Here is a 24290-nt window from a genome sequence, read left to right on the forward strand (position 1 = left end):
CCCGTCAGGTCCCATCCCATCCCATCCCATCCCATCCCATCCCATCCCATCCCATCCTATCCCGTTCCTGGAGCTTTTCTCCAGCTTTAGAGACGGGGAAGTCGGGGGGATATAGGGGATACACACACACACACACACACATATATATTCCCCCCCATCCTACTGTGGAGAGAAGAGGTGCCCCAGCAGACAGACGGTCGTCGTAAAAAGCAACTTTTAAAATAGAACAGCATTTTAACTGCTTTTTTACACTTGCCACAGGAATTCACAGACGCTGGAGCTGACAAGCTGCTGTTCGGTGACTGTTCTGCAAAACACCTCGATGCGTGGCACACGCAAACAGCCCTGCATGCAGCTGAGCCCTCTGTCGAGCCCGGGCGCAGCCCGGGAAGCGGAGCAGCGAGCCCAGGCCTGGCGCAGGATCAGTGGAGGCAAAGTGCGGGGGATAATTTCATCTTTTCATTTAAACATGTCACCTTGCATCCTGACCTCTGAAGTGGACACATGCCTGGGATTTCTTCCATTTCCTCATCACTCATGATGCTGTTGGTATTTTGAGTATCTAAAGTACAGTGGGATCATAGAGGAGGAATTTGTGTTGGAAGGGATGTTCATCTTTTTGCTCATTCTAATATTGTACATAGGAAGCTTTTAAGGGCTACAACTGGCTATGTATGGCTGTCCGTGTGTCCATCAGCATCCGTATTTTATGCACCATATGGATGTCCTGCCGGTACATACATGCACATACATGTGTCTGTGTGCACTCTTTGATGCTGGAGAGTGAACAGTCAGTGCTGGACCCCTTTGGGGCTGACGTTGTCAAACACAGAGCATCATTTGTAAGGTTGGAAGCAGAGGAAAAAAACAAACTGCAAAAAGCCCTGCTCTGCCCTGCCCTGCTTGCTCAGTGGCTCAGCTCCTGTTACCCAGACAGGCAATGACACTGGGGTGGGGGCTGCTAAAGTGGGGAGACCCTGCCACGTGGGGCCCCATCTTTCTCTGGAGCAGCACCTATGGTAACCAGCCCTGCCATAGCAATTTTTTTTTTTTTCCAAAGTATGCATCTTCGTTCATATTTCTCTTCCCCTCTCTTCTTCATTCTGCTTGTCTGGCAGGTCTATGTCTCCTTGCTCAGTTGTTGCACACTATTGACATGTCCCCCATCTTAAACCTTCTGGGGTCTTGACAGCAGAGGCCAGCTGATGACCCTGTCCCACGAGGCTCATCCCAGCTCTGTGGGCCCTCAAGAGGCAGGTTTAGCCTCTGCAGTTGATTTCCTGCGCTTGTCTCTCCTCTGCACCCCATTGCAAAAATCTATCTTGTTTTTCATGTCTAAATCCCCTCACTGACATCACCAATTGCTTAAAAACCATCATCAAGCAGCGCAACAGTGGAAAAAACTTGCCTGTTTGGCTGATTGCCTTCCCTCCATGTGCTTGCAGACCGAATCCCAGACACACGATCCCTGTTTTCCTTCCCTTCAACCCAAATTCATCCTTCCCATTGATTACTGTTGTTAACAATCAGACCTTTAACAAAAATTTAACAGGCATAGTTGCTGCCGAAAATAAACACAATCACAGCTCATTAAATCAAAAGCAAAGCCTACTGTGCAACTTCCTAAACTAGGGCATATTCTAGCCCGCTCTAGAATGACATACTGTTGTAGGTTGGGGCTAATAATAAGATTATGATCCTCTTCATTAGCAAGTATTTTGTTACACCAAAAATCTCGTGAATGGATATGTCTATCTTGGCAAAATGTGAGAATCCCAGCCTTTGATCTCAAACTTCCATTTAGCATCGCTGCTTTAAAAAGACAGATTTATTTTAAGGCCCCTGAGCTTGTCTCCCATGGGAAAATGTGCCAGGGAGGGAGCGCTTGCCCAGAAAGAGCTGCTGCTCACTGGGGTTTAGTTTGTTTGAGCTGCTTCGTTGTGACTGAGGTGGGGGAGTTGCTGTCCCCCCATCCTGGTACTCATCTGAGTGCCTAATGACTCCTTCCCCGGGGTGCAAATGGAAGGACACAGGGCATCTGTGCTATTTTGGCTAGCAAAAGGGCAGCTGAGGGTGTTGAGGAGGAGTGTTAGCAAACACACTATTGGTGCAAGAATTAATGGGGGTAATTAATACATGTGTGCTGGATATTTGCGAAGGTATCTTCACTCCAGGTGCTGTGTGGTGAAGTGCAATATCACCCCTGGTAACAAAAAGGATGGGGTGGGAGGGCTCACCCCCACCCTTCTGATGGGGCAGTGGTGGCCCTGGCAGGTTTGGCTTGGGCAGACTCCTGCGATCCCAAGCAATGGTGCCAGCCACGAGCTGATCCGCAGGGATGGGTGCCCAGCTGCTGGTCCTTGGTGGGCTGGGGTGTGAGACGGGTCCTGCTCGTGAGGGGAGGTGTGGGTGGGAGAACCGGTCCTTTGGGAGGGAGCCATTCTGCCCAAACCCTGAGAAAGCAGCTGTGCAGCATTTCCTCCTCAAGTCAAAGTGTAAATCCTCTGAGTAATCCTCCAAACATATTTTTCTCATGCAAGGAACAATCCCAGATATTTTTTTTTTTTGTTTCTCAACTCAGAGCATCACTCCCTCTTCTTTTGTTCCACAGGCAGAGGAAGAGCAGCATGAAATTTCAAGCAGACAGAGGAGAAAAAAAATGTTCCTGTTATACGGTTTGCAGCTTACCACCTCTAGTTAACCCCTATGCTCATGCTTTGCCTTTTGTGTAGGCACATATCTGTTTTTCTCGGATGGTGTGGGAGCACATACTCTGCTGTTTGATTGATTAGGTGACAAGAGAGGAAACAGGATTTTTTTAGACAGATGCAAATCCATACAAACAGCTCAGCATTCAGCAGCTCCAGACACTCGCTGCAGAGTGCAAAGATGAGTGCAACAGCCAGTGTTTGCAGGGCTTAGGACAAAAAAAACCCCGTGACTTGCCTTTCACCAGCTGAATTCTTCATTTGCAATAAAGATGATGATGATACTAGTGTCTGAGCTCAGTCTCCTCTCTAAATAACATGTGTGTGCTCAGCTGGATTAAGCCAACTTCTGAGACTGGAAATCATAATAACAGTCTTTTACAGGACAGCCTTTCTGGTCGTCTAATACTATTATCCTCCGGGCTGAAAAGCATTTCAGAGTACTTGGAGTGCTACAATGAAAGTGAGGTTGCTTAGCTGATAGTACTGGCTTGTCTCAAGGAAGCACATGTTCTTGTTATTTTTCAGTTTAAAGAAAAAGTTTAGAAGGAGAAATGGAAATTTTAAGAATGAGAAAGATTTGGTGATGCTGTGTGCCTTTCTGTAAGTCTCTCATGGTGTCTTATGAATTTCACCTTCATTTTCTAAGTGTTCCAAATAGTTATTTGAACTCTGTGATGGCCTGAACAGAAATTTGTGAGGGCTACTGAGACCAGGCACCTGATTCACTGCTCTGTTTTTCCATGGGTTTACACCACCACAACACGGTGTTGATTCGGCTTCAACTTGCTTGATGTCTCTTCAGAATAATCAAAGTCCTTTGGGGAAAGAAGTCCCACAGAATAAGAAAATCCTGGCTTTGGTATTGTGGTGGGTTGACCTTGGCTGGATCCCAGGTGCCCACCAAGCTGCTCTATTACTCCCCTTCTCAGCAGGACTGGGAAAAGAAAATATAACAAAAGGCTCATGGGTTGAGATAAGGACAGAGAGAGATCACTCAACAATTACCATCATGGGCAAAACAGACTCAACTTGGGAAAATTAGTTTCATTTATTACCAATCAAATCAGTATAGGGTAATGAGAAATAAAATCAAATCTTAAAACCACCTTCCTCCCACACCTCCCTTCATCCTGGGCTTAACTGCTCCGGATTTCTCTACTCCTCCCCCAGTGACGGAGGGGGATGGGGAATGGGGGTTGTGGTCAGTTCATCACCCATTGTCTCTGCTGCTCCTTCCTCCTCAGGGGGAGGACCCCTCACACTCTTCTCCTGCTCCACCGTGGGTCCCTCCCATGGGGAACAGTTCTCCATGAACTTCTCCAACATGACTCCTTCCCATGGGCTGCAGTTCTTCACAAACTGCTCCAGCGTGGGTCCCCCAGGGGGTCACAAGTCCTGCCAGCAAACCTGCTCCAGCGTGGGCTCCTCTCTCCATGGGTGCACAGCTCCTGCCAGGAGCTGCTCCAGCGTGTGGGCTTCCCACAGGGTCACAGCCTCCTCTGGGCACATCCACCTGCTCCTGCATGGGCTCTTCCCCAGGCTGCAGTCGAAGATCTGCTTCCTCGCTGCAGGGGAATCTCTGCTCTGGTGCCTGGAGCACCTCCTGCCCCTCCTTCTTCACTGACCTTGGTGTCTTGCAGAGTTGTTTCTCTCATATATTCTCACTCATCTCTCTGGCTGCAGGCGCACAGGGGGGTTTTCCCCTTAAATACGTTATCACAGATGCACTACCACTGTCCTGATGGACTTGGCCTTGGCCAGTGGGCAGGTTCATCTTGGAGCTCTATTGGACATTAAGGGAAACTTTTAATAGCTTCTTATAGAAGCCACTCCTGCAGCACCCCCCCCCCCCACCCACGACAGCCTGAGGATTTTGAGAAACTCCAAGGCTTCTTGCTGGCAGTAAGACCAAAGGATAAAAGATCATGTATGTATGTATGTCATCACCACAGCTCTTGTCTCTGCAGTGGTCCTGGATGTTGTGGTGCCTCTGGGACACTTCTTTTCCTCCTCTCCCCTCTGCCCTGTGCATGGGATGTGCTGACACGATCCTCCCTTCTTTGACCATAAACACATGAAATTTCAAACACCAAAACCATTGTTTTTCCTGGTAGGCTGTGAAATTCTCCCTGGAAAGCCCTGCAATATCCCTTGCGCTGGTACTACTCTGGAGAAGATGGGCATCCCTGTTTGCTCTGCTTAGAGTGTGCCCCCAGCAGGAGGATGGCATGGTGCAGCTGAGCTGGCCCCACTCGAAAGGATGGCCCAAAATGTGCTCAGTGCAGGACCTCACTCATCCTGAATCCTTCCTCCTCTCCTGCGGTCGGGTGAGGACATATGGCCCATCGCAGTTTGCTCTTCATCACCCCAGGACAATAAAGGCTGATTTGTTTTTCCCCAGGGCTGAATCCCATCTATCCATATGTCTCCATCTTATTCTTCTTAATTTAGCTAGTGGCTGTGCCTTCTGTTTTCCTCAAATTAAAGAAATAAAATAAAATAACTAGCTGTCATTACATGCTTTCATTCCTACCTTTAACGATGTGGTCTCTTTTGTAGCTATTCTGTGTAAATTGCTCATAGGCTACTTTCTTTCTTAACCTCCAACCACAGCTTTGTGCTTTGGAGATAGTTATTATCTTAAACAACTTGGTAGCATCAATCTGTTTCTTTCCCAGAGGCTTCTTTACACTTTGATGAGAAATCTGCTAAGTTTCTTTTTGCTTTGTAGCAAAGGCTGAGCCTGACTTTTTCTTTTTTTTTTTTTTTTTAAACTAATCAACTCTATTTCTCTCTTTCGATCTATGCACTGTTCTTCTAATAATTTCATGTCCTGACTTTAGAGAATATTTCCAATCAGATTGTCCCGGAGGCGCCTGCAGCACCAGAATGTTTTTCACAAATCCAATCTCTTGAAATGTGTATTTTACTCACCCTTCTGACAAAACTCTAAACATTTTTTTTTGCTTTCATTATCTTAGTGAGACATTTGCACGGGCTGATTCCAGCAAGTTTAATCCTTATTCGCCTACGCTCTGTTCTTTCATTTAGCCTCTTACATGAGGCTTTTTTGGATCCAATCTATAATACCTCTTCCCCCGGATTGAGATCTCTACTTAAAAAAAAATAAAAATCTTCTAAATAAACCTCCCTCACATCAGATTTAAGAAACTAAACCTGGGAGAGTGCAAGAACCAACAAACAACCATGTCTTCAGCTAAATTTTAGTGCTGTGTTGAGGGTTTTTTTTGCCACTTCACATCCCTTTTCTTGAGATTGCTGGGCTTCAGAAATGATCATGGAGACTATGTATAACCTGTCCATTGAGTTGGACCAGGGGATCTCCGTTCATCGTTGAAGGTTGTGAGAGCTGCATTCCATCTGAGGACTTCTGCACTTAGGGTGGGACATAGTGGAGAAAATGGGTAAGTTCTCACTGGAAAATCCAGCAGACAGTGCCATGGCTCAGCTTGGACAGCTTGGATAAATACTTCCCTGAGAGATAAAAGATAGGGTAGAGAGATGCCAAGAACAATCATAAATTTCTGGACACTCCCTGTCCTCCATGTCTTTTCTTATATAATCAAGCTCTAGCAGTAACAGCAATGATAATTTAATGCTGACTGAGGCCAAATCTCCTTCCCAAAGATGTGATTTGATAAGCTGGAAGCAGCAGGGTCCTCATGTGTGTCTGCTGTGGACTGCTGAGGGGATCAGATTCTTGTGAAATAGCATGAAAAAAGCTGTGGACATTTTACCTTGGACATCCTGGAAGAGTGAGGAATAAAGGGAGGAATGGCAGCCCATGAACCTGAGGGCGAGGTGAGGTGGGAGAAGGGATTGTGAGCTCCTGAGAAGAGCTGGCTGCCATGGGGCTTACAGCTGAGATGGCTCCCAGGACCCCCAGCACAACCCCATTTCTCAGGGCTTGCCCCACAGCGCCACAAGCAGCCATTTCCACAGCATTCCCAAAAAGGGGAAACTGTCAAATAATTTAAGTTCCACATGTTATAGCCCATGTGTTCTGGGCCATGCACAGCATGGGGGAGAGCTGAGGAGCCAGAAAACACCACCGAAGGAAACCAGACTAATTGGAGAGGAGGTAGCAGTGACCTCTGTACACCAGTTTGTCCTCCACAGGGTCCTGTGAGTGCAGGGGCGAAGCCCAGCCCTACTGCTGGGCTGGGGGGGGGTATCGGGGAGGACCGAGGATGGGCTTGGTCTTTCCCTGATCCTCTCCGGCAAGACTTACTCCTTGCTGACAGACCTTCTGGTTACTGCCTCAAGCTTCTTGTCCGTCCTCACACAGTCTCACAGAGACAGAAAGGACTTGTTTCCAGGCAGTTTTGAGGCTCTTTTTGGGGAAGAAGAAGAATTAGCTTGAAGAGAGCTAGATAAATGTTCTGCAGTATTCCACTAGGTAGAGATAACCAACTCACAGCTGCTCTGCCTTCCCCTTTGAACGTTTTCACCATACATGGCCTTGGTAGTCCAGAGGAGATGCTCAAGGTAGCTGATTTCCTTGCCTCTGCCCACAGAAAGCCTTACTTGTCCCTGCCTGTGACCATACATGACTCTCTACTCTTGCAAGAAGGTGGCTACGGCTGCTCCAAAGCATCTCGTTGCCATAATGGAAGTCCTCCCTTCCCAGCTGAGACCAGCAAATGGCTCTGTGGGAGCGATGTCCTCTGTGCAAGTTTGGCCCAAAGAAAAGAGCTTTGTTCCCCCACTGCCTGCACTTGCTGACACTGAAGAAACCTGGCCTCCAGCTGCAGCAATACTGGTTTTAAAGATGGAGGTGACTGGCATAGTCTTTGCTCCATGGTCGAGATGCAGCTGGGTGGTTCCTTGTGCGATGAATTAGTTAATGTGTGAAGAGGTCAGAGGAAGGCATAAAGCACTTTCTCTTGCCTTCTGAGGATATGCATTTTAAAGATCAACTTGGGTTTGCCTGTAATGTAATTTGTTTAATTATTTAAAGCCTGGTAGCATATCTTCCTCAAGGGATGGAATATCCTCAGCGAAAGGATCCTTATATGAGAACAGAGATCTCCATTGTATGCTGAAGGTCTGGGCTCACACACAGACACCCGCACCAATCCCAGCATGTTGTACGGTGGAAACACCAAGTAAATACCCACCTTCCCAACTCCAGAGATGCTTCATGCCGGCCTCTTTTCCACACCTACAAGTCACCAGTCACTAAAGGGCACTCTGCAGAGCAGCTGGGGTTATAAGTGGTAGGTACCTGGTATGGACAAGGCTTTGTAAGACAATTCTCAACCTCAGCCCTTTCCCAGGCTGTGCTTAGTTGGGTATGTCTGCATGTGCAAGGTGGGATAATGTTGAGAGATGCAGAGAAGTACATCTGGGACTCTTGTTGATGCCCAAGGAAGAGCTTTCTGGTTCAGGAGTCTCATCACCACATGACTGCACAGTGGAGGACTGTATGAGGAGGGCAAAGAAGGTGTGGGAGCAAATGATCGTGCCACAGAACTGGATTGACTGGATCCCAGGTTCTCTTGCTCTGCCTGAAAACAGTTTCTTGTTCCACTTTACTAAGCCTGCTGTGACAAACAGCATGTGCAAGGCTGACCCCCACACAACTGAAATCCCAAAGGATGGTGCCTCTCCTTTCTTCACTGCTTGCCCATGAAGTGCCAGCTTGGCAGCTCTGGCTCCTCTATGCCACCTCTGAGTCTGATCTGCAACTTCCCATTTAAAAATGGAAAAATCTCCCAAACATTCTCAGCTTTGAGAGAAACCACCATGTTTCATGTGAGTAGACAGGTGTGTGTGTGTGTGTGTGTGTGTGTGTGTGTGTTGGGCAAGGTCAGATGGTCGAAGCAGGACTTCTCTTCAGCATCCCTATCATAACTAGAAGGTGTTAACACACTAAACAAGCTGTACCAGACATAAGCTCCTCCTTTCATCTCCTTCTGTTACACTGAGCAATGAGTACTCACAGAAGTGCCAGCAGCTGCAGCCATCCTGGATGTTGGACAGTTTGGAAATGTTTTGGACTTGGTGTGAGAGAGCACTAGGGTTTTCCTGTCCTTGGCATGGCTCATGTTGGTTTCTGCATGAGGAGCCTTCCTGGAGAAGGGATGGGCTGTGGTCTGTCTCACAGCTCAGAGATTTAAAGAGTAATGGGGACCTTGCTCCCCACGGCTGAGGGAAAAAATCCCCATCTGGATGAGCACATGACACCCAGGTTTCCCCAGCACTGCTTGGTGCTGGAGATCCTGATGAACCTGGGTACCACTCTGGCACCACGTTGCCTTGTCTGTGCTGGTGTCTGCAGCACTTTTTTTTTTTTTTTTTTTTCCTCCACTGCAGCACAAATTGCAGGGACACTACTTAGATTTGCTCTGACATTGTAATGGGGGACCCCAGACACTGACGCTGTTTACACTGGCAAGGCCTGACTTCCTTGTGGTATTTGAGCTGGGTCACAGCAGATTTAAATTGTTGATTTTTATTTTGTGTTTACCCATGGAACTGGACTCAACACTCAACTGGGGCATGGTGGCTGTTTTCCACGAGGTCCACCCTTCAGCCAGTTTTACAGCTGAGTTGGCAGAGGTGCAAGGAGGTCAAGAGCCCCAAGTGAAACACACTGAATGGGCGGCTCATTAAGGGCTGAACTCCAGACTCATGTTCCCAGCCCTCTGCTCTAATCACCAGGCGAGACGTGCGAGAGACTCACGGGGCTGATGCTGATGAAAGAAGAGTCAGGAGCTTTATTTTGCAGCTTTATTAGCAAAATGAAGTAAAGCCAACGTCCCCGACTCTATTATTGAACCAGTAATCTCTGTGTGCTTACATCCAGAGCTTCCCAGCCGTTTAACTAGGAGGCTGAACAATAAAATATGTTAGGTCAGAAATGGCTAAAGCAGAGGCAAAGCTGGAGGTAAGCCGTCTAATTGGAGAGGTTGCAGCGGGAATCTCACCCCAGGGGTCTGTCCCTTGGGATTAAGAGTTTGCTGACATCTGGGTTATGTGGCATGGTTGCCTTGCCCTGGGTCCCACCAGGGCTAATGTCAGGGAGCCAGCAAACAAACAGATAAAAAGTCCTCATACTTGTACAACAGGGAAGATGAAGATTTTTCTGCTGTCAGTGTGGAGGCCTTTGGGAGAAAGAAACAAGCAGCTTCTACCCATAGATGCATGGTTGTGATTTCTCTTGGCTTGCAGAATAACACAAGGAAAAAAGCGGGGATGGGGAAATACAGTCTCTTCCCCTGATGCCAGGGGTTGTCCTGACAGAGATATCCCCACACTGTCTTGTCCTATCCAGTTTTAAAGGAACAGGAGTCTTATGTCAACTACTCAGGATGGCTCCTTCTCAGTGAGCACACGAGAGCCTGTTGCACATCGCATCTTCTCCTGTCTTGGCAAAGTGGTCCGAGGTCCATCTCTGCCCAGGCATGTGTCTACATTTGTGGCATGACAGGGTCTTGGGAGGACTCCCGCTGCTCTGCCCGTGTCTTTTCCCAGCTTCAGGGAATATTGAGCCCTCAGCCACTACCAGAGACAGATGGATTAATTTTCCCTAAATAAAGTGCCTGAGCTGTTTAAGAGAAAGAGACAGCAGCTAGAAGTTGGAGGAATCATCATTTGGAGACATCTATTTCTTTCTCCCTTCCTGTGAATAAGACACTGCTGGTTACTAGTTTAGATGCAGACCTCTGGGGACCACCAGACTGGTGAGTTGTCATGAATTTGCACTTGTCTCTCCCTCTAGTCCATCAAGATGAAACCAAGTCACCAGCCCAGTTCCTGTCCTGTGCTTCCTCTTCCCCCTGTGATCCCATTGAAGCCATTTACTGATGCAGATGAAAAACGGGACATGGAGAAGTAAAAAGAAAAAAGCATCCAAATGTGCTAGAGCCAAGGGACTGAACTGGACACATAGGCTGAGGACACCCTGGGAAGGACACCATCACAGGTCAGCAGCTCCACAGCAATATGCAAAGTCTCATACAGGTTCAGAGCCTGTAGTAAATTTAACTAAAGTACTCAGCCTGTTTTGAAATCCACCCACAGCCTTACTTTTTTACAAACTCTGGAATAAAATGGCAAATTAATCCCTTTTTTAAAAGGATGAGTCGGTTCCTTGTCATTCCCCGCACAGCTCAGGATATGATAGTTCTTGCTGCATAAATACAGATTGTTTCTTTTCACAACTTCCCTTTCATCAGACTGCTAGGAAGGCCTGGAGGTTGTTAAAAAATGTGAAAGAAACTTGCTTCCCAATTAAGGTCAATCTTTTTTATCAGAGTCTTTGCATATAAACCTCACTTTCAGAAGGATTTCTATAAACTCCATCCCCAGTCTGACAAACTGGGAGATGCCCAAATCTCTGAAGGAGCTGGAGAAGCGGCTGACTTCTTTCCCAGCTCGCAGCGCAAAGCAGGGATCTGATCTGTCATGATGACTGAGAACATGTCACAACAATCTGTTTGTGTTCTTCAGGAAAGAAAAACATCTTTCTCTCCCCGAGCTGTAAGTTAATTTGGAGATTTTGCAAGCTGACATGCAACCTGATTAAAATGACCTCAGGCCAACAATTCTTCTTAGGCAACTTGACAATTAAAGTCTAGACCTATCTGTAGCCCAGGGTTTTTTTGCTTCACATCCCTTTTAGGGAGGAAAGAGTTCTGTGTTTTTATTTTTAAATCTACATATTTGGAATTTTTCTTTTACACTTTGCTTCTACTGTAGCAGAATGTGCTAAGGGGATCTGTATTTTTTCACATTTTGAGCAGATGAAACTTGTACACAGAAGACCCAGTTTCTTGCCTGCTGGAAAAATATACTGAATATCCGAGGAAATAATACATGAATAAACTCGAGGACTCTAAGAAATACCCAAGGCACTTTGTGGCCTACATAAAGTTGCCCTCCGAGGTAAAAATGTTGTGCCCTCAATTTTCCAAAATCAGTGGATATTTCTATAATGACCATCGTACTACTACTCAAATAACTTTTTGGCTTTTTGCAATTAGTTAAGCAGTGGGATCAGTTTATTAATCCCCTGAGTTTTTGTGAACACAGCAATTTGTCAAGCAGCAAGAAATGAAAAATAAATGGGTGCCTTCTGGCAGGACGTTTGTCAGACCGTGAGCAACCCCTGAATTTAATTCAGTGGTTTGGGGAGACTTGGCAATTTGTCGATGAATGTTTTAATGCCCATTTCTTCAAAAAATCACTATCATGGTCATTCATCCGAGGTAAATCTGGGAGAGATTTCTCTTCTCCTTTGCTGATTTGGTTCAGCCTAGACCATTGGCTGGTTTCTAGCTTGTCAGCTGGCTAAACTGATTGACAACTTGTATTTTGCTAATGCTCTTCACAGCATAATGAGATCCCCTAAAGGGCTTTATTTATTAATTCAAATTATATACTTTTGAATTATGTACTAAACTGGAGTGACTTGCAGGCTAACTTCTCAGCATCACCGAAATATCTTGTACAGCTACGGGTATTTGACATTGGTTCCAGGCCACCGAGCCAGGGTGGGAGATTTCCTGGATGCAAGGGTGAGATGGTCATAGGGGATGCCCGTGGCTTTACACTGGGGACCCTCAGTGGGTCCTTGCGTGACTGTCCCCAGTCTGGGTGGCTCATTGCCTTGTGTTTTCCTAGCAGGCCCAGGGGGTTTAAACGTGTGGGCTTTTCTCACCTGATTGTATGACCCTGCCTTGGCTTTACCCCTTGTAAGACTTTTCCTCTCTGACTGCTTTGAGAGGAATTTGCCTCCTGTCCCAATTCTTTCTGCAGACACCACTCCAGCTCAAAGGTGGAGATTTCCCCTGAGGAGGTGCAGGAGATATCTCCTGGGAGCACAAGTTGAGGGAAAGTTGGATGGAGGCTGGCTCCCAGCTCCTAACTGGGCTGTGCATCCCTTCCTGCTCTCCCCATGCCCCTGGGGAGCCCCTGGCCTGCCTCGCTATGCCCTGCTGTCCCGGCCTCTCACGGGGCCTCTGGACCAGTCCAGGTCCAGTGTGGGAGCTGATGGAGCCCGCTCAGTGAGCATCCCTTCGGGGAGCCATGTGGCCTTCCATGAGTTTATGCCAAAGGCATAAGAACACGCTCCTTGCCCTGGTTTGCCCCCAGGACTCCAGCCACACAGGAGCTGGGTCGTGAGCTTTTTAGCTTTTTAGAATTTAATAGCTGAACCTTATTGGAGTGGTGTGAAGTGACTGCTCATTTCATGGCTCGGCCTCCTATCCTGCATCGATACCCAGGCTGGAAACCCCATGAAAAGAAGGAGCTACATTAACCAGAGAGGTCCTAAATCTTACAAGACATCATGATCTTAGATAACCCCCTTCTGCTCCACTTTCGCAGCAGAGGATGCTGCAGTCTCCTGAATCGGCTGTTTCCATTTACGACTGATGTTCCTCAAATCCGCGCCCCCATCCCCAGTTTCGGGGACGGCCGGACCCGCACCCCCATCTAGCGGCGGCCCTGGCCAGAGCCGGCAGCAGCAGCCGGGGGATGTGGGGGTCCTGCCGGGGTCTTTGCCCCCCCTCCCCGCTTCGAGAGCCACATCCACCCCCCTCCCCCAGCCGGGGCACGCTGTAGGGTTGGTTTAAAAGAAAGCGAACTTCAACGGGAAGGAGCCCTTCAGAAAGACCCCCAGCCCCCGGTACGCTGGGGAGCTGTGGGTAGGGTCGGGGTAAATGCCATTGGGGACCAAAAGCTCTTTGGATTAGTGGATGTGCTTTGATTAATTTGTGTATGAGCTCCTAATGACAGCACAGCCTGTCAGGGCACAGCTTCGCCGCAGAGCCGGCACCAGCTGCAGGCTCCGGCACAGCTACCGATGGAGGCAGATTCCTTCACTATCTCATTTATCATCATTGCTTCCAGTCCAATTTTGTTCACGCCTTACGTTTTTGATTGTCTTGGATTAAACATTACCAGAGGAAATAATACTAATAGCCTTTCACAGCGAAAAAATCAACTTCTAAGGCATTTGTTATGGAAAGGATTATAATAAATTAAATGCTTAAACTAGCACTGTGCAAGCATTTTTGTCTTGGATCAAAATGTTTGCACTGGCTGTTTAAACATTTAATTTATTATAATGAGAAATACCATTGTAAAAATAAGCATGTTAATTAAACCTGAGTTTTGCAAATGTGAGTCATCCCATGTGGACACAGTATAATGAATATAGACAGGTAGAGTCTGCATGCCCTTTTTTTCCTCATTAAGAAAATTAACATTTACATCTTTAAGCCCTGCAGCTATTAGTTATTTTTAATGAACTGTGTTGCCATTTCAAAGTTAAGTCCTTATATGATGCAATCAGATATTGCTAGGTCAGGGAAGAACTTTGCTAATTAAGTTGCAGAGAAGTTCTTTGCCACAGATAATTGATTAAAGTTGTTACATAGATAATCAGTTTATGCATGTAAATAAATAAAAATAAATAACTGCTAAGAAAACCTGGATCACATCAGGGTGGTAAAATGAAGAAGAACCCTGGCCATCATAGAATCATAGAATGGTTTGGGTTGGAAAGGACCTTAAAGATAATCTAGTTCCAACCCCCCTGCCATGGGCAGGGACACCTTCCACTAGACCAGGTTGCTCAAAGCCCCGTCCAGCCTGGCCTTGAACACTGCCAGGGAGGGGGCAGCCACAGCTGCTCTGGGCAACCTGTGCCAGTGTCTCACCAACCTCACAATAAAGAACTTCTTCCTTATAGCTAATCTAAATCAACCCCCTTTCACTTTAAAACCATTACCCCTTGTGTTATCAATACACTCCTTGATGAAGAGTCCTTCTGCACCTTTTCTGTAGGCCCCCTGTAAGTACTGGATGGAAGGCTGCTATAAGGTCTCCCTGGAGCCTTCTATTCTCTAGGCTAAGCAATCCCAACTGCTTCAGACTGTCTTCATAGGAGAGGTGCTACAGTCCTCTGATCATCCTTGTGGCCCTCCTCTGGACCTGCTCAAGCAGGTCCATGTCCTTTTTATGTTAGAGGTCCCAGAGCTGGACACAGCACTCCAGGTGGGGTCTCATGAGAGTGGAGGAGAGGAGGCCAATCACCTCCCTCGACCTGCTGGCCACACTTCTCTTGATGCAACCCAGGATACAGTTGGCTTTCTGGGCAATGACCACACATTGCTGGCTCACAGTCAGTTTTCCATCCACCAATACCCCAAAGTCCTTCTTCTCAGGGCTACTCTCAACACACTCCTGTATCCAGCCTGTATTTGTGCTTGGGATTGCCCAACCCATGTGCAGGACCTTGCACTTGGCCTTGTTGACCTCATGAGGTCTGCACAGTCCCACCTCTCCAGCCTGTCAAGGTCCCTCTGGATGGCACATCCCTTCCCTCCAGTGTGTCGACCGCACCACACAGCTTGGCATCATCAGCAAACTTGCAGAGGGTGCACTCCATCCCACTGTCCATGTCACCAACAAACGTGTTAAACAGCACAAGTCCCAGCAGTGACCGCTGAGGAACGGCACTCGTTACTGGTCTCCACTTGGACATTGAGTTGTTGACTGCAACTCTTTGAGTGCAACCATCCAGCCAGTTCCTTACCCATCGGGGCCCAAAGGAGCCATGAATTTGGAAGCAACAGATGGAACCTCTTTCTTATCATCTGACAGGGGAGTAAGGGACTGTGGGGACCTTTATAAAGGTGATTTGGACAGTGATGGCTTGCTGCTGGTGTTGGTGAGAGAGGCTGGAGGCAAGGTGCTCTTTCCTTTTCAAGCAAAGTAATTGGAAGCAATTTTTCGACCTTCTCATGCCACTGGTCTCTGATGCATCCACCTGGTCTTGTCCTGGATTAATTTTATATGCCACGTTGTATGCTGACACATAAACAAAAAGCACTTGGTGTGGTGGTTACTCCCAGCTCTCACAGATGTGCTGTGTGGCCTTGAACTTGTTCCTTTACCTCCTGGGCATTCATAAAATGCTCTGAGCTATAGCCCTGCAAATGGTAGAGGTAGTGTTACTCTTTTAATTAACATCCTGCCAAGCTGTGTGTTCAGAAGTATCTCAGAGCTCTGGTTATCCTGCATTACTCAAACAGGCAAAGGTCACAACAGGCTGCCAGCTCTGGCTGAATCCCTCTTCTGAGGTGGTCTAGCCCCCAAGGGAGGGAGGAGGAATGTGTTTTGTACAGCAGTGAAATTAAACTCTGGGGAGGGAGGAGGCCTTGAGCCACAGAAGGAGCTGGGGATGGGATGTCCCCACTCAGGGGTCACAGGCCAAATGCACTGTTGTCCCACACGCAGAGATTCAGGCAGTAGCAAATTTGTAGGCAAAAGCAATTTTAAGATCTTGATCTGCGGAGGTGCCTTTTCATGCTATTCTCTAGCTAGTTGTCCACTGAACTTGCTCTTAGAGTTGCTATAGGATTTTTGGAAGGTCAAGATTCTTGAATTTCTTCCAAAGCCAGTGGACGTGTTTTGAATGAAAAGAGAGGATGAATTAAGCTGAGGATCCTCTGTACATAATGAAATCGGTTATTTTACTGCAGATTGTCCTCCCAAACCACTGTGTCTTTGCAGCTTCTAGACAGCTTAGTCCCATGTTGTGTGGGTCCCTCATTTCTGTCCCCTCAAATTCCCTGCTTTTTCTGTCTTCCTCTCACTGTGAGTGTGAGAAGAGCTTTCCAGGTGAAGGGAGGAAACTGTTGCCCCTTCTCCTTCTCTTTGTGTCTCTCTGTCCCTCTGATGGGGTTTTAGAGTTGTCGATCATCATGGTCTCTGATGATGCAAAACTCCCCTCTTCTTGCAGCATTCAATCCAAGTTATCCCTGAGCCATTTTGCTTCAACTGTGAGGGGTATTTCTACACAGAGCATGAGCCTGTGGGGAAAGGGAGGCCTTTTCTGCAGGGCTCTTTGGGCTGGTTGCTCTTCAGTGAGCTGTCCCATCTTGATACCTGGTGACGGGTTATGGTGACAGTCTGCAAAGCAGCCAATCCAGGCAGCACCAGGGGTCATCACCCTGGCAGAAGGCTACAGCTACCAGGCAGATGTCTGAAAGGTCCCAGGACTTGGGCTGTGAAGATGGTCAGGGGCTGCCTGGCAGAGAGCTGCAGGGACAAATATAATTTCTTGCACCCAGCATTGGGCCATCCACCCTAAGATACCGGGAAGGTGTTGGTGCCCATCTATCTGTGGTGGGCACAAAGGCTGTTCCCACTATCTGTCCACTTTAGATTGAGAAGAAAGCGCAGAAGTGGCTTTACCATGGTGCTAACTGGGAGCTCTTGCAGCTACCTGTGTGTTCATGCTGGGACAGAAATGCCCAAATCCCATGGCACTCCCATAATCCAGAGGACAAATGTGGCCATAAAACCTTATTCCTGACACCCAATACCTTCATTTAAGAAGCACATGTAAACTGTGAATCAACTGTTTCATGGCTGAAGGTAGCTGGAAAGTGGACATTGTGTTGGATTCTGAAGTACTCACCTGGGAGGGGAGAATGGGTAGGAGGTGGCCTCCATCTCTGGCCTCCAGTACATTCACCCGGCATAGGTTAGGGCAGTGGAGCACAACTGGTCTTGCAACAGAGACCTGCCTTCAAACCTGAAGGATGGGGTTACCACAAAAATATCTGCATCCTTGAAGAGTATTTGACTATAGCACCACTCAGGGTTGCTTCCTTACCTCACGTGCAGGGCTGGTAGGTCCCCTTTACTCAGAAAGTACTGGCAGGGCACAGAAGCTGGATGCCTTCTGCAGGAAGAGCTGATGGGCAAGTGGAGTTTGCCTGCTGCAGGCAAAAATGGGTGCTCATGCCTGTGACCCTGAGGATGCTAATGCCCGCTTAAAAAAAAAAAAAAATTACCAAGTGAATGAACCCACTGGCTTCTCACATCCAGGCTGTCACTACTTTTCTCAACTTGGTGGTTATCTGATCCCTTTCCAGTTCAGCTCCCAAGATTTTAACCCTCCACAAGCACCATGGCATGGGGGGAACCAAAGGAAGCCAGTCCTGTTCCTGATCCCTGCATCCCTCCCTGCCTGCATCAGTGTCCCTGGCTCCCTGTGAATCAACATTAATCCAGTGTGAATGTCAATCCAATATGATTACTGCTGGATGGGCAGCATGCCCTAGGAGCCCTGAGAGTGGTGGGGAACCCACTGCCATGAGCATTGTGGCCAGGAGTGTAAAACCAGCTTTATGCGTCCATCAGGAAGGACGGGAACAAGGAGGGATCCTTATCACTGCTTAAGGAGGGGGAAACCCAACTCCAGGTTGCTTCTTGAAAGTATCCTCTTAAAAATGGAAGGCTTGAAGGCCCTGACATTTTCGTGGTTTGAGCCCAGAGAAAAACTGAGCACCACACAGCTGCTTGTTCACTCCTTCCCCTCAGGAATGGGAAGTAGAAAATAAAACAAAAGGCTCAGGAATTGAGACAAGGAAAGAGAGGGATGATTCATGCATTATGGTCACAGGCAAAAGACAGACTCATTAGGGAAAGAAAAAGGACAATCAATTTAATTCAAACACCACCACTTAACAAACAGAGTAGGACAGTGAGAAGTATAAACACATCTTAAAAACACCTTCCCCCAACCCCTCCTTCCTGGGCTTGGCTTTGCTCCTGATTTCTCTACCTCCTCCCTCCCTAGTCACAGGGGGACAGGAGATGGTGGGGTGCGGTCAGTCCTGCTGTTCCTTTCTCCTCAGCAGGGGGACCCCTCACACACTTCCCCTGCTCCAGCATGGGTCCCTCTCACGGGAGACAGTCCTCCACATGAGTCCTTCCCATGGGCTGCAGCTCTTCCAAAACTGCTGCACTGGGGGTCCCTCCCGCATGTTTCAGTACTCCCAGCACCGAACTACAACAGTGGGGGCTTCCCTCAGAGCCACAGCCATCTTTGGGAGCAGCCACCTGCTCCAGAGTGGGGTCCTCCACAGGCTGCAGGTGGGCATCTGCTCCACCATGGACCTCCATGTGCTGCAGGGCACAGCCTGCCCTCGCACCACGGGCTGCAGGGGAGTCTCTGCTTCGATGCACCTGCCCCCCTCCTCCTCCTTTCTTCCACTGACCTCGGTGTTTGCAGAGGTGTCCTCCTAAGAACTCGTCCCCGCAACTCCAACCCCTGCTTCCAGGTTCCTCTTCTTAAATACAATATCACAGATGTGCCGCCACTGTTGCTAATTGTCTCAGCCTTCTCCAGAGGTGGGTCCAATTTGAAGCTGGGGGAGCTTTGAGAAGCTTCTCACAGGGGCCACTGCTGTAGCCCCTGCCCCCAGTATCAAACCCACTGTCACACACACACACAAACACAACACAGGTATATATGGTGGGAAGTAACATTTGTCCCCAGTTAGTACTAGTTCATGATATTCAGCCTAAATTTGGGCTTTGGTGACATTTGAAGAGTGAGGGGTCATTATCACTAGAGATGCCAAGCCTCCAAATTATCCAGAATGCATTCTGTTCCTCCTTGGCCAACCTTGAAATCACCTAGAAGCCTCAAGAGGTTTTACGTTACATACAGGCTGATGTACTTGTTGGCTGCAGCCCAAAAGCACAGTCCTGCCTTCTTTCCAGGCCCTGGGAGCCTCCTCCTTCTTTGCCCCCTCCCTGAGAGTGTCTGACATTTGTCTGATCCCTGATTGAGCTAAACATGCAGAAATCTACCCAGCTTTGGTACTTTTGTATATCTGCCCCTGGGCAGATGACTTTCCTGGGTGCTAGTGGCAAAGGAGTCATGGGAAAATGAAGCTGGACATGAAGAGAAGGATGGACTATCCCCTTTGGTGACAGCGCACCGACCTGACTTTCTATATTCACATGTGTGAGGCAGATGCATCTGCTGTCATATACAATGGTGAGGTAGTCAACACAGTTATAGGAGACTAGAGAGTGATTTTGCTAAGCAAATGCAGGTGCCTACTGTGAGCCAGAGAACCCTCTAGACTCCCCTGACCAGCCGCTGTTGTCTGACACAGGACTGTAGATGCCTACTGTTTACTGAGACCTCTGCACATCAGCCACAAAAGGCACATCTGTTTGAATCTTCGGCTAAATCCCACCCTGGTATCTCTCTGCCTTCAGGGCCTGGTCCAGGCAGCATTTCTGGAGCACCTCTTGCATGTGTTGAGATCCCAGGATTAAGCCCCCATCCTAGAGGTCACAGCCATACCCATTTACAAGCACGAGTGCTGCCATCCCATTTTACGAGGAGTCCTGCATCTAGAGCATGCACTGCAGAAACCAGAATTAGACACTTCACAGTTGTGTTTGACACCATCACACATCATAAAACATCCTTAAATGCATTCAAGAGGCACAGGAGCGAAGAGGAGGTCAGTGGAAGTTTGATTTTATCTTTTTGGCTAAAGCACCATAGAAGACATCTCTGGGATCTTGTTTCCTTCATGCGTGTGGTGGGTTGACCTTGGTCAGCAGCCAGACCCCCACCCAGCTGCTGACTCACTCACCCTCCTGAACAGGACAGGGGGAGAAAATCAGATGAAAAAGCTCATGGGTCAAGACAGATACAGAGAGATCACTTGACAATTACCATCACAGGCAAAACAGACTTGACTTTGGGAAAATTAATGTAATTTAGTGACAAACCAGCTTTAGATGTCTGTCCGAGGTCTCCAGGGTGGCAATTGCAAGCCCACAGTCCCAGAACATCTCTGGGGCACTCAGGAGATGAGGCATTTCATGGTTGTGCTGCTGTAGCATCACTCCTGCGTGTCCTGGGCTTTGCAGCTACATCTTAATGGCTGTGCAGGTACACCTGGAAGATTCTGTGGGAATTACCCGTTTCTGTGTTTGTGCTGTTTTAGTCCTCTCCCTGATGCCAAAAAACTGGACACTGGCACCTGATTGTGAGTCAGTTGGTGCCCAATGTCCTTGTCTTGATGCTACTAGATATCTTCATCTAATCTACGTTGGTTACAGCTCCCTCATTTTGCTATACATACTGTCAGTATGCTCAGATCAGATGGTCTCATGACAGTTGCTAACAGCAAACTAGCAGGCAGATTTTGAAAGCACATAGGGTGAGATTTGTTTCGCTAAATGTTGGATGTCCACGGTGCAAGCATCTACTGTCACTGCAGGCTGCATGTAAGGAGAGATGGGGGACTTCTCGGTGCATAACATCAGACCTATTTTAGCTGGCTGGTTCAGGAGATGATTTGTGCCCTAAAAGTGTGTATTTCTCTCCACTGACCATGAAGGGAGCTGAGGGTGCTTTGCTCCATTGTAGATGACTACCAGAGACTTCTGCAGGAGCTTGGAGTTAGGGATTTTGTGATCTCCAGCTGCTGTAGCCAGTTTGGGCCATGGAATTAATGCTGGTTCAGTGAAAGAGTGCTGCCTCCAGTCCTGTGTCCCTGTGTCCCCTCCTCACCTCTGCCTCCTGAACTGGGGAAAAGCAGGCAGGAGAGGGCAGCTCTCCTCAGTGGAGAGATTGTGTGGCCACACAGTCTTGGCTGCTGCACATGACACAGGGCTGATGCCACACCATGTTCGGCAAATAAATGGAGTTTAATTGACAGGTCTGCATTAATTATGCTAGCAAAAATCTCAATTATGTTAATCAAAAACTAAAAGAAAAAAACTAGGACATACACAGTGAAATAGCACTGATGGAGAAAATATTTGATTCAAGGGGCCCTGCCCAGGCACTAAGCCTTGGGCTTACCTGTTCACTCATCTGCACTTTGGATCATGTGTGCTCTTATTTAATGGTGTTTGGGGATTTTCCTCACCTAATTTCAGGCATCTAAAAGTTAAAGGAGACAGGGCTGCTGCCCCTTGCCCTTACAGGCAAAGGGGAGGTCAGGCACGTCACTGGTGCATCTAAGTTGCCCCCATTGCCTGTCTCCAAGCCAAGCTCTCAGAAAAGGTCTGTATCTTTCCACTGACCAGAGAGTCCCTGCAAAGTGATGGGCTCAGATTTAAATGCTGAGTGGCTGAAGCACACATTTTACTGGCAGCACGTAGGACCCTGGAACAGACAGATCCCCAAACCCAGTGAGACTGTAGCTGCTTGCTGCTGAAAGCTGCTTTAGGAATGGGAACAGGTGACTTTAATTTTTATCCATTTCAAGACTGTCTCATATTAGGGTGTCCAGAACTCTTGGTTAGGCATCCAGGAGCATCAACCCACCCACAGAAGCACACGGGCTCTACTGCAGACAACAGCGTGAATCCAGCACCTCACCCCAATGTACTGAACCCTGCTTTGGCTGCAGTTGCCTCTTGTCAGCCCCTCCCAGGAGAACCTAGGGACCTGCTGTGGCGGTATAGCAGTATGTAACCCAGGCTTTTGAATTAGATGAGGAAGAAGAACCAGCTTATCAGACTGCTCTGCTTTTTTGACGGAGGGCATTTCCCTCCCTGAGCTCAGAGTTATGACTAATTACTTCACATGCAGGCTTTGCTGCTCTGCATCACTGACGATTAGCCGGCAGGGAGGCTTCCAGCTTTCCTTCTCAGCATTCACCCTTCAGCCCCAACTTCTGCTCTAAATTTAACCAAGACGACCCTCTCTGTTCATTAAATGCATCATGATTTTTACTACCACGTTTAGATGAATCGTCAGAAATACTCACCTATTTTTCTGACCATAAAAGCTGTATCACAGACATTGCTTCCTAGTTGAGTCTTGCATCAGCCTGATTTCAATTGCTTCAAGTACAGGCTCTGAAGCTCTCTGCCCACCACAAATCTTCACACAGTGAGTTTTATGAAGCCCCTGTTAAAACTCAAACCATGTATGCATAAAAACTTGGTCAGCCTCTGCCACTCTTGCTACAGGGGCTTGAGAAAGCTGGAATTTGGGAGAGAAAGGGAATTTCTGTTGGCTAGGGGACATGCAGGTGGGATACTGTTTTCTACATAGATTTTGAGACACAAAATCTAACAGGGCCTTGTTTATGTCTAAGAAGGCTTTACATTTTCTTTGTGAGTCATCTTCTATATATATGTATGTCATGGTTTAACCCCAGCCAGTAATTAAGCCCCACACAGCCACTTGCTCACTCCCCCTGGCTGGGATGAGGAAGAGAACTGGAAGAGTAAAAGTGACAAAACTTGTGGGTTGAGATAAAGACAGTTTAATAGGTAAAGCAAAAGCCGCTCACTCAAGCAAAGCAAAACAAGGAATGCATTCACCACCTCCCCTCAGCAGGCAGGTGTTCAGCCATCTCCAGGAAAGCAGGGCTCCATCACGCGTAACGGTTACTTGGAAAGACAAATGCCATCACTCTGAATGTCCCTCCCTCCTTCTTTCTCCCCCAGCTTTATATGCTGAGCATGATGCCATATGGTCTGGGATATCCCTCTGGTCAGTTGGGGTCAGCTGTCCCAGCTGTGTTCCCTCACAGATCCTTGTGCACCCCCAGCCCACTCGCTGGTGGGGTGAGAAGCAGAAAAGGCCTTGACTCTGTGTGAGCACTGCTCAGCAGTAACAAAAACATCGCTTATTATCAACACTATTTTCAGCACAGATCCAAAACACAGCCCCATACTAGCTGCTGTGAAGAAAATTGTCTACCCCAGTCAAAATCAGCACAATGTACCATCCTAATTAGACATATAATTGAAGAATTCATGATAAAATTCCAAAGCTTTGCCATGCAAAAATTTCTGAATTATTGATTTGTACAAAATGTAAAATGATATCCTCCAAGTGAGGAGCAGTCCTGCCTTTTGGAAAAGTTCAGTCTAATATTAAAACACCAATAGAAGTGTTATCTCTGATATAAGCATTTTTTTGAACACAGGAAGAAATGATCAAGCTGCAGTTTGTTTCATCAAATGCTATTTTATATATGATTTCAGCAGAATGATTTGAGATCTGCTTTTAGTTTGAAACCTTGAGGGGAGGGAATTTCAAAGATCTGTATGATTTTTTTTTTTGAGGACTGTCATTTCTGGGAAGAGACAAAATATGTATCACAGACAATCTCAACATAATCAACATCTCTTCTTTCTGTTTTATGCACAAATAGAAACCTATCTCTCTTGATGTATAAATATATGTACACAAATGGAAAGCTACTGTCCTTTAGTAAAGCTGCCTTAACAAGGGATAAACATGTAAGCACATACCTATGCAGCTTGGCTCAAACCAATGTCTCAGGCAGATCAGAAAGCAAAGTGCTCGAGTGGCTGCTGATGTAAAGATATTTGCACAGCAGGAACACTTCAGTTGATGGATGTAGCTTCATTTGCTTCACTAAAATTACACTGCTTCCCACCAATGAAGGATCAAGCTGGAAGAGCTCAGACCAGGTAGTGAAAAGCAAAGTCCAGCTCGTAGGTGCGGGTGCGCTCATAGTCCACGGCAGCCTCCAGCGTGAGGCGGCCCGAGCGTGGGTCAAGGCGGAAGAGCCGCCGTGCCTCGGGGGGCACCTGGCTGCTGAAAGCATAGACCACCTCACCGTTGGGGCCCTCGTCGGGGTCGGCAGCGTCCAGGTCAAGCAGCAGGGACCCTGGCGGCGCATCCTCGGGCAGCTCCACTGTGACTGAGCCCTGGGCGAAGGCAGGGCTGTTGTCGTTGGCGTCGAGGACGCGGACATGCACGGTGGCCGTGCCCGAGCGTGC

This window comes from Athene cunicularia (genome assembly GCF_003259725.1).
Source record: "Athene cunicularia isolate RWA chromosome 1 unlocalized genomic scaffold, athCun1 chr1_part1, whole genome shotgun sequence".
In the NCBI taxonomy this organism is placed as follows: domain Eukaryota; kingdom Metazoa; phylum Chordata; class Aves; order Strigiformes; family Strigidae; genus Athene; species Athene cunicularia.